Source organism: Macaca mulatta, chromosome 13, assembly GCF_049350105.2.
Source record: "Macaca mulatta isolate MMU2019108-1 chromosome 13, T2T-MMU8v2.0, whole genome shotgun sequence".
NCBI classification, from domain to species: Eukaryota; Metazoa; Chordata; class Mammalia; order Primates; family Cercopithecidae; genus Macaca; species Macaca mulatta.
In genome coordinates, this window is record NC_133418.1 from 109,361,523 (window position 1) to 109,378,417 (window position 16,895).

A 16,895-nucleotide genomic window follows, 5' to 3' on the forward strand; every position below is an offset into this window, starting at 1 on the left:
GCGTGGTGGCGGGCGCCTGCAGTCCCAGCTATTGGGGAGTCTGAGAATGGCGTGAACCCCGGAGGCGGAGCTTGCAGTGAGCCGAGATCGAGGCACTGCACTCTAGCCTGGGCCACAGAGCCAGACTCCTCTCAAAAAAAAAAAAAAAAAAAAAAAAGATAGAATGGGGTTAGAAGTACAGAATTGGGAACCATATTCTGAGTTGGGATTCTAGCTCGACACTTGCTTGCTGTGTAACCTTGAACAAGTCATGAGGCTTCTCTCTTCAGTTTACTCATGTAATAGGATTCACCCAAGGCTCCAAAGGTCCAGGACAATACACTCAGCCCTGCAGCTTCACACTTCCAGGGGGCACTATCACATTATATTCTCTATTCTTGTTATATTTTATCTAAATAATACCCTGAGAGTTATGCAATGTAGCAATTTTGAGTGGATACCAAGTACCCCCACATTCCAAGGAGAGATACAAGACCCATATTATGTAGGACTTGCCAAAGGGAAATCTGAAATCTAATTTTTGTGCCTTTAGCCAATGCCCACCTTTAAAGTATGAAAAATTGGCTGGGCATGATGGCTCATGTCTATAATCCCAACACCTTGGGACACTGAGGCAAGGGGATCACTTGAGCCCAGGAGTTCAAGAGCAGCCTGTGCAACATAATGAGACCCCCATCTCTACAAAAAAAAAAAAAAATTAAAAATTAGCTGGGCATGGTACACACCTGTAGTCTCAGCTACTTGGGAGGCTAAGGTGGGAGGATCTCTTGAGCCTAGGAGGTGGAGGCTGCAGTGAGCCATGATGGTGCCACTGCACTGCCGCCTGGGTGGCAGAGCAAGACCCTGTCTCAAGGAAGAAATAAAGTATGAAAAAATTAAAGATGCAAATTAAGAGAAAAGATTTCTGTGAAAAGAACGTGTTTTCAGGAAACTACTCTGAGAACTTTTGATCTGAGAGTTTGGGAAGCATAAGGACCGCTCTGAGAAGCTGTCCCTAGGAGGACCTGAGGTGGCAGTGCAGAAAAAGAGACAGAGAGAAGACAGAAGCCTGCTGCAGGAGCTAACTGTGTTTCCAGCGACTGTGGGAGAATTGTGTGACATTTTTTCCCCAAGGGATAAATAGATCTGTGGAGAGTGGACTGGAAGTTTTCTTCAAAGGGAATGTGCCCAAGAGACTGCCTGGAGGAGCTAAATGATTCAGCACACAGACCCCCAAAGAACACAGTGGTATCCTTACCTTCCAAACTGGAGAAGAGATATTCCTTGTCTTATGGGAGTGGCATGTGGAGGATGCAAGCAGGGGGAATCTCCAAGATACCACAAAAAGTTCCCTCTGAGAGAAACAGTCAGTCTTGAGCATGTCTAAGCCAGAGAGCACCAGAATCAGATCACCATAGCCCCAGCCAGATAAAGGTGTGTACCCACCCCCTACCCCATCCCCTAGACTTTATCCTTCCCAGGAGTCAGAAACAACAGCTAATGGGAGTGCAGAAAAGAGATTGACCCCACCCTCCCACCCCACTGCAGGCTTCTGGCATGGAATAGGACAAGCAGGAGAGGAGCAAGCCATAATGTTGGTTGAAGTTGTGAATTTTGATCATGATACTGGACATGATAGTTTACAGAAACGAGGGTATAATTAGATGAAAGTAACCAGACAACTTTTCCTTGTCTTAGAGTGACCAGAAAAGCTCTGGAAGATGCCAGAGACTTCATCTAGGTCAGGGGAAGAAATAACCCATAGAGATGATTTCAAGATAACGGATAATGTTTTCTGTTTGTGCTCACTTAATATACTGCTTTAATAATTATAGATACGTGTATGTGTGTGTTGCAATGCCCTCAGTAATGCAAACTGGGATATGTGAATTGGGGTATGTGATTGACTCCTCTCCTTAGCAGGTAGAATAACACCAGGCAGAGAAACAGTAGCCAGGTCCTTCACTAAACCAAAAGATAGAGGATGGGTGTCTCTCAGTCCGGTATTTTGCTGGTCTAGTCTCCCCAAGAATAGGTTGATTAAATGGTTGCCTACTAACTGGGAGATTCCTGGGAACCCTGGCCTCGTCCCAGAAAGCCAGACAGACACCACCAGGTGGCACCAAACTGTAGCCAAACCGAGAACTGATTGGACTCGACCCTAAAAACTCCCAGTCTGGGCTTTTGTTCATTTGTCTCCATTTATACAAATGGACGTGAGACATTTAAGGGGGTTGATGGAAGTCTTCAACAATTGGATTGTGGTGCTGGTTGCACAGCTCTGTAAATCATTGAATTGTATACTTAGTGAATTTTATGGTATTTAAATTATACCTTAATAAAGCTGTTTAAGAAATTATAATTAGAAGACACATATGGCTGGGCGCAGTGTCTCATGCCTATAATCCCAGAACTTTGGGAGGCTGAGGTGGGTGGATTAGGAGTTCGAGAGGTCAGGAGTTCGAGACCAGCCTGACCAACATGGTGAAACCCTGTCTCTACTAAAAATACAAAAAAAAAAAAAAAAAAAAAAATGGCCATGCCTGGTGGTTGGCGCCTGTAATCCCAGCTACTCCGGAGGCTGAGGCAGGAGAATCACTTGAACCTGAGATCGTGCCACTGCACTCCAGCCTAGGTGACAGAGCGAGACTCTGTCTCAAACACACACACACACACACACACACACACACACACACACACACCTCCCAGCCTGGGCTTGCCCCCAATATTTATGTTTTTACCCTCAGAATAACCCCATATTTTCTGTAATTGGGTTGTTTGGGCCCCGCTAATCATGTAATAGGGAAGTTTTACTATATTATCCTGGGCCCAAGATATTATGCTATGTATTTTCAAGTAAGCTATATTATAATTATATCCCACTGTAGAGCAAATGGTTTTGCAACTACTAAGGCAGACCTAAAAAAATGCCTTCAGATACCTGGGAAAGTGTAGAGAGGATGGGCCCTGTGAAGGTCTCTGTAGATGGACCACCCAAAAGCCACATACAGTTCCTAGGTTAGCTCATTTGTGCTGCTATAACAAAATACCTGAGACTGGATAATTTATAAGGAACAAAAAGTATTTTCCCCAGTTCTGGAGGTTGGGAAGTCCAAGATTAAGGTGCGGTAGGTTCATAGTCTGGTGAGGGTTTGGTTTCTGCTTTTAAGATGGTGCCTTGAACACCGTGTCCTCCAGCAGGGAGGAGCTCTATGTCCTTACATGGCAGAAGGTAAAAGGGCAAGAGACCAAATGCTCCATGAAGCTGTTTTTACAAGGGCTTTAATCCCATTCATGAGAGCAGAACCTTCATGGGCCAATCACCTCTTAAAGGCCCCCCTCTTAACATTACATTGGCAACGTGTGAAGTTTGGAGGGAACGTACAAACCATAGTCGTCCCCTTCCCCATTGCCTTTCTTTATTATATAAATCTGAAAAAGGCTGGACATAGTGGCTTAGGCCTTTAGCTCCAGCACTTTTGGAGGACAAGGTGGGAGTATCACTTAAGCCCAAGAGTTTGAGACCATCCTGGGCAACATAGAGAGTCCCTTTCTCTAAAAAAGTTTTAAAAACTTAAAAAATTAACTAAGCATGGTGGCATGCACCTGTGGTTGTCCCACCTATTTGGGCAGCTGGCCGGGGGTGGATCTTTCTTCCTTCCTTCCTTCCTTCCTTCCTTCCTTCCTTCCTTCCTTCCTTCCTTCCTTCCTTCCTTTCTTTCTTTCTTTCAAGATGGAGTCTCATTCTGTCACCCAGGCTGAAGTGCAGTGGCGTGATCTCAGCTCATTGCAAGCTCTGCTTCCCGGGTTCATGCCATTCTCCTGCCTTAGCCTCCTGAGTAGCTGGGACTACAGGCACCCGCCACCATGCCTGGCTAATTTTTTTGTATTTTTAGCAGAGACGAGGTTTCACCGTGTTAGCCAGAATGGTCTCGATCTCCTGACCTCGTGATGAAGGATCATTTTTGAGCCCAGAAGGTCGAGGATGCAGTTAGCTGTGATCACACCACTGCACTCTAGCCTGGGTGACACAGCCAGACCCTTCTCAAAAAGAAAAACAAAAAAAGCAACTTGGAAGAAGAAGAAAACATTCACCTTTCCAGATTCCTTTGTAGAGAGACAGCTCTGAGACTCAGCTCTGCCTGGAGAGATATAACTGGCAGTGCCAGGTTGGGACTTCCAGGGATGCTTTTCAAAAGGGAAAGATCTGACTGGCCTGCACCCTTTTTCCTTTTGGAACATTAATATGATGCCTGGAAAGTCAGCAATGAGTCCTGAAGATAAAAACTGCACACTAAGAAGAACTGAAGCAGAAATAAAAGGCTGGCTCCTTAATGATGGCAAGCCCAGGTCTGTCTACCTCTAGACCTCTCTTGCAGCTTGAGAATGTCCCAGTTAAGCCACTTTAAAATTTCTTTTTTCTGCAGCCCAACACATTGCTAAGAGGTACAGGAAAGAAACATGTCGTTATGGACATCGTGTAACGTATCTTTCAGGAAAATTTTTTGAATGTTTCATAATACAGCAATAATCAATCTATTCTGGCTACAAGGAGGAGGAGACATTTGGCCTGAGTTGCGAGGGAAATATCCAAAATTATCCCTGAATATATGGCCATTTCCTCACAATGAAAATGAAGGTGAAATGTGACATATACAGGGGAGAATGTGACTCTGAACCCAGCCTAGGGAACATAAGTCAAATTAGGTTGTTTAGTTTGTCCTTTCATTGACATCCATCCTACTCCTCAGTTCCTATTCCCAGCTCCTTCTGGAACAAGAAAAAGCCAGCTGCTTAGTTTCTGAGGATCTTGCCACCAAGAAGGAGGAAGCAGCTAGAGAGAGAATTTGTTTTAATCTAAAAGAAGTTGAGTAGAAAACATAATATCATCATACATAAACTCCCTCCCTCACAAAGTCCTTCCTCACAATATAAGATTCAAATTCACCCATCATTTCACACAAGTAACAGTAACCCTCTCCCTCCATAAACGCTGTCTGTGTAGGTTGCCCCAGATCTACCTGTTAGGAGAAAAAAAATGACTCAGGAGTACTTGCACTGGATCTTGAATCTTGCTATGGTCAGTCTTTCCATTAATAAACCCTCTCCCCTTCGACACAGCTCTTAGTTGGTAAGGCTCCTCAATCCACCCTCTGTAGGATGGTCCTCCATGTCCAGCTTCCTGCTTACTTCCAGACTTATTACCTGCCACTTTCCGCCACAAATTTTACTTTCCAGCAGATCAAACTGTGTAGAATTCCTTGCATACACCATATTGCCTCTCACCACTATAGTTTTTAAAATGCTGTTCCCTCTCCCTAGAATAGCTTTCCCTTTTTAGTTTTGGCTATCTGTTGCTGTGAACAACTACACCAAAACTTAGAGGCATACTACAACAGCCAATATATTCACTCATAATTTGGGGGGGTCAGGAATTTGGGCAGGGCTTAGCTGGCTGGTTCTTCTTCTCCATGTGGCATTCCCTGTGGTCACTCACTAGGTCACATTCAGCTGGTGTCTTGGCTGGGCTGGGAGGTCAAAGAAGACTTGACTCTCATGTGTGGTCACCCATTACTCCTCTACATGATCTTGCTCTGTCCACGTGGCCAGCTTGGACCTTCTCACAGCAGGATTAGTATTAGGAAAGACAGACTTCCTACATAGTACCACAAAGATGTGTCTCAAAAGTAGAAAGCAAAAGCTGTATATCTCTTAAGCCAGCCTTGGAAGTAATACAGTGTCACTTCTATTACATTCTGTCAGCCAACACAAGTCATATGACCAGCCCAGTTTCATAGGGAGGAGAAACAGACTCTACAATTCAATGCAGTAAATAGCAAAGAGTTTGCAGCCATTTATAATATACCATCTTCTGTAACATAGTATGAGCATTTACAATATAACTACCTATAGTAACACATCTTCTTGGAAAACTCCTAATTATCATTCAGATTCAGCTAAGCTAGCAACTTGCAGCAAATCCTGCTTCCCCAATGTTTATTTCTCTTTTTCCTTAAATTTCTGACTTAGCTGGACATATGGCTGCTCAGAATAAAGACTCTATTTGCCAGCCTTCCTGGTAGCTAGATTTGCCCATATGCCCATGTTCTGACCAGTGGTACATAAACAGAGGTGTCAAATGTGACTTCTGGGAAATTCCCATAATGGAGGTGTTGTGTTCTTCCTCATTTCTTCCTTCCTGTTGGATGGAATTAGGATGTGATGGCTGGGGTTTGAGCAGCCATTTTGGACCATGAAATGAGAGCCATATATTGAGAACAATAAGAGAGAAATAGCTTGCATCTCTGACACCTTTGGAGCACCATACCAGTCAAAAATTGTGACTCTAGATTTCTTAAATGAGAGAGAAATAAATATCTATCTTCTTTCTTTGCAGGAAGGGGAAATGGGGGCGGTCTTTCTCATGCAGCCAAACCTAATCCTAATTTGTATGCTCTCATTAGTTATCTACTGCTACAAAACAAGTTGCCCCAAAATCTAGTAACTTAAAACAATAAACATTTATTACTACTCCCAGCTTCTGTGGAACAGGAATTCAGGAGCAGCTTGGCTAGGCAGGTTCCACTTGGCGTCACTTTTACAGTAGTAGCCAAGCTGCAAGCTGGGACTGCAGTCATCCCAAGGCTTCGCTAGGGCTGAAAGATCAGTTTTTAAAGCTTGGTCACTCCCTTGTCTGTGCTGGCAGCGAGTGGGAGGCCTCTGCTTTCCTCCATGTAGATCTCTCCCTGGGCCACTTCAGTGTTCTCATTATATTGCAGCTGGGGCCCCCTCACCCTTCCCCACCAAAGCAACCCATCCTAGAGAACAAAGCAGAATGAATATTATCTTTTATGGCATAGCCATCAAAGTCACACTATCACTTCTGTGATATCTTAGTGGTCACACAGGCCTATTCAGCATGGAAGAGGACTAATACACACAAAGATGTGAATTCCAGTAGACAAGGATCTTTTGCGGGGCAAGCAACCCAGAGGCTGGCTACCATATCCCTGCTTCCCTAACAGACCCCCTTATTTGTTCACGTGGCAGGTGGTGATCCCTCAGTATCAGGAAAAACTATGTTCATATCACATTCTCTGGGGTAAATTATGTTGCTTCTAGACTCACCATTGTCATTAAATTTGTTGGCTTAGCTTTCTGTGTTTTTCACAATTTACCAGACTCACAGAGCAGTTTGAAAACAGGGAGCCTCACATTTAAACATCCTTTCCCCGCCCCGTATTTCCTGTAACTTCTGAGTTGAGCAACAATCATTGAATTTTATGCTTTTGTCAAAATAAGCTGTCAGAAACTGGTCCAGATCTATTAGAATGCAACATCATTCTCACTGCCCCGGCATTCACCTTATGGTGCAGGGACCAGAGGGGGCCTGGCAAACAGACATAAATCCAGAGATCTATAATTCTGTATCCCCTGAAGAAGTGGCCATAAAGTCCATCACTCCAGATATATGGGGAGAAGGAGACAAAGGGCAACCCGGATGAGTTTCAGAGGGACTGTAAAACAGAAAAAGAGATCTCGCTAACTGCCTCACTCTCTGCATACGCAAGCCAGGCAGGGACACAATTCATGGTAGGGTGCCGACTGGCCAGCAGGCATGAATGGCCCTGTCTCCCATGCCAGCCATCTTGAGTGTTCGTCGGCCCCTGTGAGTGACGCTGTCAGCCCTAGGGGAGATGGTGCCACATTTGGAGTCTGAACTTATGGGTGTTTAAGAACAGAATGTACATCAGACATATGTTCCAAATCCAGCAGCTCAGAATCTGCCAGGATCCCCAAATTCCATCACCTGCAGCAGAGCCATTTTGCACTTGCACACAGAGCTCAGACTCGCTTTCTCAGCCTCCCGCCCAGGTTCCTTGCTTCACTGCACCTCCTTCCTGTCTGTGAAATTGATCTCAGGTTTTCTTGTTAACAAGATCTGTAATTTTTTTTTTCTTTCTTTCTTTCTTTTTTTTTTTTTTAAGTAGACTGAAACAAAACCACTTGCCATATGAAAAAGAGGGGCAGGTAATAAAAAAGATGGTCATGAATCTTCAAAATGCCTGGAGAAAGCAGTTCTAAATATAAGAATTTATACTGCCTGTTTCCTATGATACAATAATAAAAATGGGAATTTGTGAAGGCTGCTTCCACTGTAGATCTGAATGGTGGTGGTCCAGTTACTATGGCTGCATAACAAATTACCCCAATATGTTTTTGTCTTAAAACATGTGTTTGCTTCACTTATAGATTTTAAGGGTGAGGAACCTGGGTGCAGCAGGGATGGCTTATCTCTGTTCCACAATACTCACCTTGTCCAGGGGCTGGAATCATGACAAGGTCATCACTCACATGACTCAGTTAACGCTCATCCTAGCTGGGATGAGACCCAGCTGGGACTGTTGGCCAGCTGCAGCCTGGGCTTTTCCACAATGCCGTGGCTTTATTCCAAAGGTGAGCATCCCCAGGGCCGTGTGGCCTTCAATGACCAAGCTTCAGAAGTCAAGTGGTGTCATTTCCTTCTCATTTTATCCATTAAGATAATTACAAGGTTGCTCAGATTCAAAGGGGGGGGATCATAGATGCCACCACTTGAAGGAGGAGCGTCAACATTACGTTTTCTTTTTCTTTTTGAGACAGGGTCTTGCTCTGTCTCCCAGGCTGGAGTTCAGTGCTGCAATCATGATGCACGGCAGTTGCGATCTCCCAGGCTCAAGCTGTCCTCCTGCCTCAGCCTCCCAAGTAGCTGGGACTACAGGTGTGCACCACCGTACCTGGCTAATTTTTTTATTTTTTTTTTAGAGACAAGGTCTCACTATGTTGCCCAGGCTGGTTTTGAACTCCTGAGTTAAGCAATTCTTCCGCCTTGGCCTTGGAAAGTGCTGGGATTATAGGTGTGAGCCATAGTGCTCAGACTCAGCATTACATTTTAAGAAAACATGGGACAAGGTATAAATTGGTGAGGTAATGTGTTGGAGTTCTCCAGAGAAACAGAAGCAATAGGATGTGTGTCTATAGAAAGAGATTTTTTTTTTTTAAGAAATTGCCTCACATGATTATAAAAGGCTAGCAAGTCCAAAATCTATAGGGTGGGCTGGCAGGCTGAAGACCCAGGAAGAGTTGATGTTGCCGTTGAAGCCTGAAGACCATCTACTAGAGAATTCCCTCTTGTTGGGGGAGGTCAGCCTTTCGTTCTATTAAGGCCTTTAACCGAACGAGGCCTACCCACATTATGGAGGGCAATCCACTTTACTCAAAGGCCACCTATTCATTCATTTGGTTACTTATTTATTTATTTAGACAGCATCTTATTCTGTCACCCAGGCTGCAGTGCAGTGGCCTGATCATGGCTCACTGCAGCCTCGACCTCCTGAACTCAAGTGATCTCACCTCAGCCTCCCAAGTATCTGGGACTACAGGCACATGTGACTACACCCAGCTAATGTTTGTATTTTTTTGTAGAGATGGGGATCTTGCCATATTGCCCAGACCGATCTCAAATGCCTGGGCTCAAGCCATCCTCCTACCTCACCTTGGTCTCCCAAAGTGCTGGCAGTACAGGTGTGAGCCACCAATTTAAATGTAAATCTCATCCAAAAACATCCTCACAGAAACATCCAGAATATGTTTGGTTTTTCTGGGTTTTTTTTTTTTTTTTTTGAGATGGAGTTTTCTCCGTTGCTCAGGCTGGAGTGCAATGGTGTGATCTCAGCTCACTGCAACCTCCGCCTCCAGGGTTCAAGCGATTCTCCCACCTCAGCCTCCTGAGTAGCTAGGATTACAGATGCCTGCCACCATGTCTGGCTATTTTTTGTATTTTTAGTAGAGACAGGCTTTTACCACGTTGGCCAGGTTGGTCTCCAACTCCTGACCTCAAGTGATTTGCCTGCCTTGGCCTCCTAAAGTGCTGGGATTACAGGTACGAGCCTCCGTGCCTGGCCCCAGAATATGTTTGACCAAATATCTGGGCACCGTAGCCCACATATATTGATACATAATATTAAACATCACACATGCATGCCTTGTCAACTTGGCACCCATACGCATCTCCTTAAACCATACTTAATCTCCAAATAAACACAATAACAAGGTCATAATTCCACCTAAGATGATACAACTGTCCTGTGTACACTGGAAAATACACTAGCTCCTTCCCCAGGAGAGGATGTAAAAACTCTTGGATGATGTTTATTCTCCTTGACATTCTATTTTTATATCAATATTTAGATATAAAATTAACAATACTTAGATACTATAATATAAAATGAGTGTATCTTATGTTACATGAGGGGATAAGAGGGAAGAAAACAAAGATATTTGCAGCCAGGCACAGTGGCTCATGTCTGTAATCCCAGCACCTTGGGAGGCCGAGGCAGATGGATCCCTTGAGCCCAGTTCAAAACCAGGTTGGGTAACATAGTGAGACCCTGTCTCTACCAAATACATAAATAAAGATATTTGCAATATATGTATATACATACATATAGCAAAACAAATGTATATACACATAAATACATATATACAAACATATATACACACATATACACATATAAACACACATATACATATATACACATACATATATACATTATAAACACACAAATATATTCATAACAAAATAAGGAAGAAATACTCATGGCAATTACAGTCCTTGTTTCTATAACTAGTTATGTGGTCATATCCGGTATTTATAACTACTGTACCTTTTCCCACTATCTGTTCTGTATTCCATTTGCCCTAAGCAAGCACCACAGTTGTTCATGAAACCTTTTTTTCTGAAGGTTCATGAAAAGTTTCATGAAAACTTTTATTCCGAAGGGTCTGGATCATTAGTCTTGCCTGGAATGGGTTGTTGTAGTTTTCCATTGACTTTAATCAGGAGGCATGGTAATAGCAGGAATGCCCTAAGGAATTTCCTGTATTCCAGACACACTCTTCTTTACCTCTCTTGTGGAAAAGCAGTTCAGTTTTCCCTTGGTGATCAGGATCAATCACCCCAGCCAGCACAGTCACTCTTTTCTTTTCCTGTTGACTCAGAGGCATGCAAATGCCAAAGTGGCAATCTAACTTCCAGTTCAATGGAATCATTGTTGTGTCTCCCGGTGGAGACATTCCTGCCTTTGGAGCTAAGACCTCTATCTAGGTCAGAAGAGTGTAAAGTCACAGGAACTGGAAGTGAACATTTTGCTAGTGGCTCATTAGAGGTAATAGTGAGTGGCACCATTCACATCTCTGCCCCTTGATTCCTGGACCTGGGAATCTTGGCTATGGGACAAACAGTACCATATATTGGATACTGGGTCAGAGCATATGGCCATCTTTGGAAAATGCAATCTGCCACAAGTGGATATATTGAATCTCCTGATTTGGAAGCTACTTCTGCCTTGGGAAGAAATGGAAACATACTGAGTGAACAAGGAACTATATTCTTTCCATGAAGCATCTCTAAGAGCTTCACAAAGTTCCTTCATTTGCTATTCACCTAACAAAACTGATGAAGTGCCTCCTAGGTGCCAAGGACTATGATAGTGCTGGGGATATGAGTAAGACAAATATGAATAAGACACAATTTTTTGCTTTCAAGATAATCTAAGTTTTTAGATAATCTAAGTTTTTCAGCTGAGATAAATGTAAACACATAATTTACACAAGGCAGAAATGCAGTGGTAGAGATATATGCAGAGTATCATGGGAACTCAGAGTAGACAGCTAAGCCAGTCTGGAAGTGTCAGAGAAGGGATTTGGGGGAAGATAATATCTCAGATGAATCTTAATAGGTGGACTGAATTTAATTAGATGAAGAGGGGCTTATGGGGGAAAAAGGAGGGGAAGCTTTTCAGGTAGAGGGGACAGCATGGAGACTTACACAGTGCCAAGAAACAGGATGGTGTACCCTGATGTATTAATCATCTCATGCTGCATTACAAACCACACTGGAACTTCGTGGCTTCAAACAAAAATATGGATGATCTTACATTATTTCTGTGGGTCAGAAATCCAGGAATGACTTATTAGGATGGTTCTGGCTTGGAATATCTCATGAGACTGCAGTCAACATGTCAACCAGGGCTGAAGGATCCACTTGTGAGTAGGCTCCCTCATGCGCCTGGCGAGTTAGTGCTGGCTGACAGAAGTTTTTCACCACCTGGACCTCTCCATAGGATTCTTGAGTGTTGTCGCTCATGGCAGGTGTCTACCCCCAGCAACTGATTCAAGAGAGAGGTTGCTGTAACCTCTGAAGTCTCACACCATCATTTCCACAGTATGCTGCTGGTTACACAGGCCAGCCCTGTTCAATGTGGAAGGCACTGCATAAGTGCATGGACACTAGGAGGCTGGGGAATGGGGCAGGGGCGTCATTTTGAAGATTGGCTACCATACATAGAAATAAAAAATATTCCTCCATTCCTCACATGTCAAGTTCAAAATTGAAAAGTAGACAGAAATAATGCTAAAGAGTTTGGACCTGAGCTGTATCAGAGGGAACTTTGTTTGCTGATCAATATTGGTTTACTCTGGGAGGTCAGTGGGCCTCAGCCTTCAGTGTGCATCAGAATCACCTGGAGCTTGTTAAAACAGGATGTGGAAACCTCCACCTCAGACTTTCTGATTCAATAGGTCTGGGGCAAAAATCATTTGCATTTCTCACAGGTTCCCAGGCAACTCGTGAGTACCATGCTAATACTCCTGGTCCAGGGACTACGATTTGAGAACCACTATGGTGGGTGGGACAGATATTAAGCAAGACAGTGAGATGATCATATTTCAATTTTATAAAACTCTTCCTGGCGATTGTATGAAGAATAGATCTGTGTAGGCACCATTATGAGGCTATTATTGCAGTAGTATATATAAGATGTAATTGAAACTTGAATGAGGACAAAGAAAGTATGTCAGGCAGGAGAGGACAGGTAAGAGAAATATCATTAACATGCCAGGATTTGATGACTTGTTGAATTTAATGGGGGTAGAGGGGGAGAGTAGAGGGAGAGTAATGAGAGGAAGAAAGGCGTTAGTGCAATGCCCACATTTCAGTATGGATAACTGGGTGAATGACATTAGCATCAGTTGGGAAAAGTAGATTACAGGAGGGGCAGCTGGTTGGTAGGCATGGGTCTGTTGAGTTCGGTGTGAATATGATGGCCAGCAAGTAGTCTGCTATGTGAGACTGAAACCTGGAGGAGGTACTTTGGGTCAAGGTAGAGATTTGAGAAACCTTAACAAATAGGTAGTGACGTGGGGAATTGATGAGTTCACCCAGAAGAGAGAAGAGCAGGGAGTGAGGACTGAGTGGTGGAGCTGCTTCCCACCCTTTGCTGTGCATGAACATTACCTGGGGATTCTGTTAAAATGCAGATATGGACTCAGCAGGTCTGGGATGGGCCTGAGATACCACATCCCTAACAAGCTCCTCGTGATGCCAGAGCCACTGGTCTGAGCAGCACTGTTGTCGTAACAAGGTGTAGAGAACCCCAGCACTAGGGGGCAGTGTGGTGCAGAGAACAGGGAGAAGGCGCTAGAGGATGCAAATAAAGTCAGAACTATAAGGACAATTCGAAGAGTCTGTTATTACAGAAACCAAGAGAATAGATATTCTGGAAATTGATGGGTTGATTAGCATTATATGCTGGACACGTTAGTGGCACAATTAGAACCCGGGTTATAGTAGGTTAAGGGCTAAATGGGAAGTGACTACTTCTAGTGAGCAGAGACTCCTGTTGTAAGAAGTTTGGATGAGGTGAAAATAAACGAGATGGAAATACAGGATGGATGTGGGGGTCAAGGGATGGCTTCATTTTTTTATTTTTTATTTTTAAGACAGTCTTGCTCTGTTGCCCAGGCTGGAGTACAGTGGCATGATCTTAGATGCCTGCAGTCTTTACCTCCTGGGTTCAAGTGATCCTCCTACCTCAGCGTCCCATGTATCTGGAATCACAGGTACATGCCACTACACCCAGCTAATGTTTTTGTGTGTGTTTTTTTGTAGAGACGGGGTTTTGCTATGTTGCCTAGGCTGGTCTTGAACTCCTGGGCTCAACGATCCACCAGCCTTGGCCTTCAAAAGTGCTGGGATTACAGACATGAGGCATCATGCCTGGCCAGTTTTTTTAATCATTAGAGAAACCTGAGTGTGGTCACAGGCTGAAGGGATATTGCCAGTAAAGAGGGAACCTGCACAAGGATGCCCAAGATTAAGCCCAGCTTCAGAGAAGAAAGAAGGAATTAAGATGGGTGAAGGGAATGGTTTTGATCAGGAGAAACAGAGAAACTTTCTCTCTTGGCTGTGGGTGCTAGCACACTGGAACTGGAAGACTGCAGTGACAGTGGTGTCCACACAGTTGGTGTCTCCCAGTCCAAAGTTTAGCCCTAGAGAGACAGGGACTTCCCTTTCAGTCAGTGTGCAAGGGCAATCAGGCCCTCGGAACTGGCTTAAATTAATTATGTCCACTTAAAGTCTTAGGATCTATAAATTTGGAAAGGAAAACTTTATTTCTTATGATTGGTTGCAACCTCCAGGCCGGGAAGTGGAGCCTCTGGCTGAGGTCAAAGCCTGCCCTCTAGGCTGGGTACGGTGGCTCATGCCTGTAGTCCCAGCACTTTGGGAGGCCAACGCACGTAGATTGCATGAGCCCACGAATTTGTTCAGCACGGGAAACATGGTGAGACCTTGTCTCTACAAAACAACCCACAAAAATTAGCTTGGAGTGATGGTGTGTGTCTGTAGTCCCAGCTACTCAGGAGAATCAGTTGAGCTCAGGAGGTCGAGGCTGCAGTGAACCATGATGGTGCCACTGCGCTCCAGTCTGGGTGACAGAGCGAGACCTCATCTCGAAAAAAAAAAAAAGCTGGAACTTTGAGGGAGGAAGGGTAGACAGGAGTTTTATGCTAAATGGGTTGGCTGAACATACATATTTAAAAGGTTATAGGAGTTAGGAATATTAATGAAAGGGGGGTCACACATGAGTGTGATAAGCAAACATATATGTTACATACATCCCATGTTTGACTTTGCTGTGGAGATGTATCATTAAAATGCAGTAATATTAGACTCCATATGTCAAAAGGAAATGTAGGACATGAAGGTGCTTTGTGCACAGTCTGTGTAAACTGGCCAGAACCATTCCATGGTGGACAGTCATTCCTTCAATGGAAGGGGTGCTTTGGTCAGCTGTCATGTCAAAATCTTGAAAAGGGAGGGGGTTCTGGCTGAGACACCAAGCAACTGGTTGAAGTTGATGTCAGTGGAGAAGTTTTCTGTTCTTTGCTTTCCAGGGCTGGTTTCTGTTTAACTCTTAAGTCTAGTAGTGGTTAGTGAGGAAGAGGGTGTACTGAGGCATGACCAACCTCCTACCTTGTCTTGACCAGGAAACATTATTTATTTATTTATTTATTTTTGAGATGGAGTCTCACTCTGTCACCCAGGCGGGAGTGTAGTGTCATGCTCTCAGCTCACTGCAACCTCCACCTCCTGGGTTCAAGCAATTCTCCCTGCCTCAGCCTCCCTAGTAGCTGGAATTACAGGCACCTGCCACCATGCCCAGCTAATTTTTGTATATTTAGTAGAGAAGGGGTTTCACCATGTTGGCCAGGCTGGTCTCAAACTCCTGACCTCAGGTGATCCACCTGCCTTGGCCTCCCAAAGTGCTGGGGTTACAGGCGTGAACGACCACGCCTGGCCAGGAAAGTTTTTAAAGTTTTTCTGGGGTCTCCTTGGCCAAGGGAGATAGATTTGTTCAGTCCACTGGGGAAGTGGGGGCTTGGGAATTTATTTTTATTCCATGATTCTTATCTACAGTAAAGTTTGAGGAACACTAGTTTAACTAATAAATCATAAATGTGCTGCTGAAAAGTTTCCTCCAAAAAAGTGATCTGGGCAAAGCACATTTGCTATATGTTCAAGCATGTTAATAGCGAGGCATAAACAATGGTACTAACGTCCAAAGGGAAACACATTTTTAGGAGGAGGATGACATGTTTTCAGTGCAGCTTCCCGGACTGCCCTCTGTGAGGGCTTTAAGGAGGCTGGGGCTGCTGCTGGGGGGATGTGGGGAGTACCCCGTGCTACCCCTTCCTCCAAGGCCTCTCCATCTGGCCTACCTCTCACATACAGTGGCCTGGCCTTCCTTCCTTCACAGTAGCTCAGGAATCCAAAATGGAGGAAGCTGAAGCTGCCAGGCCTTCTTAAAGCCTGGGCTAAAAAGCAGAAGCTTTTGCTCACAGGCCCAGTTCGGATTCAAGGGGAGGAGACATAAGCTCCACGTGTTTATCCACCAAAAGTGACTATCTCCCTGTGGTGGTTGATACTGAGTGTCAACTTGATTGGATTGAAGGATGCAAAGTATTGGTCCTGGGTGTGTCTCTGAGGGGGTTGCCAAAGGAGATTAACATTTGAGTCAGTGGGCTGGGGAAGGCAGACCCACCCTTAATCTGGTGTGCACCATCTAACCCGCTGCCAGTGAATATAAAGCAGGCAGAAAAATGTGAAAAGAAGAGACTGGCCTAGCCTCCTAGCTTACATCTTTCTCCTGTGCTGGATGCTTCCTGTTCTCGAACATTGGACTCCAAGTTCCTCAGTTTTGAGACTCGGACTGGCTTCCTTGCTCCTCAAGCTTGCAGACAGCCTATTGTGGGACCTTGTGATCATGTGAGTTAATACTTAATACACTCCTTTATCTATCTATACTATTCTGTCCCTCTAGAGAACCCTGACTAATATATCCCCACCCCCATAGAAAGACTGGAATACTTGTCCTCAGCCTAGACTCCCTTTCTTTTTACTGACTGCAAATTGATGAAATTCTATACCTGCTCCCTCCACACCCCACTCCACCCCCAATTTTTACATGTGACATCTGACATCAAACCAGGTTCATTTGGCTCATGGAAAGCAAACCAATCATTGTGACTGTGGG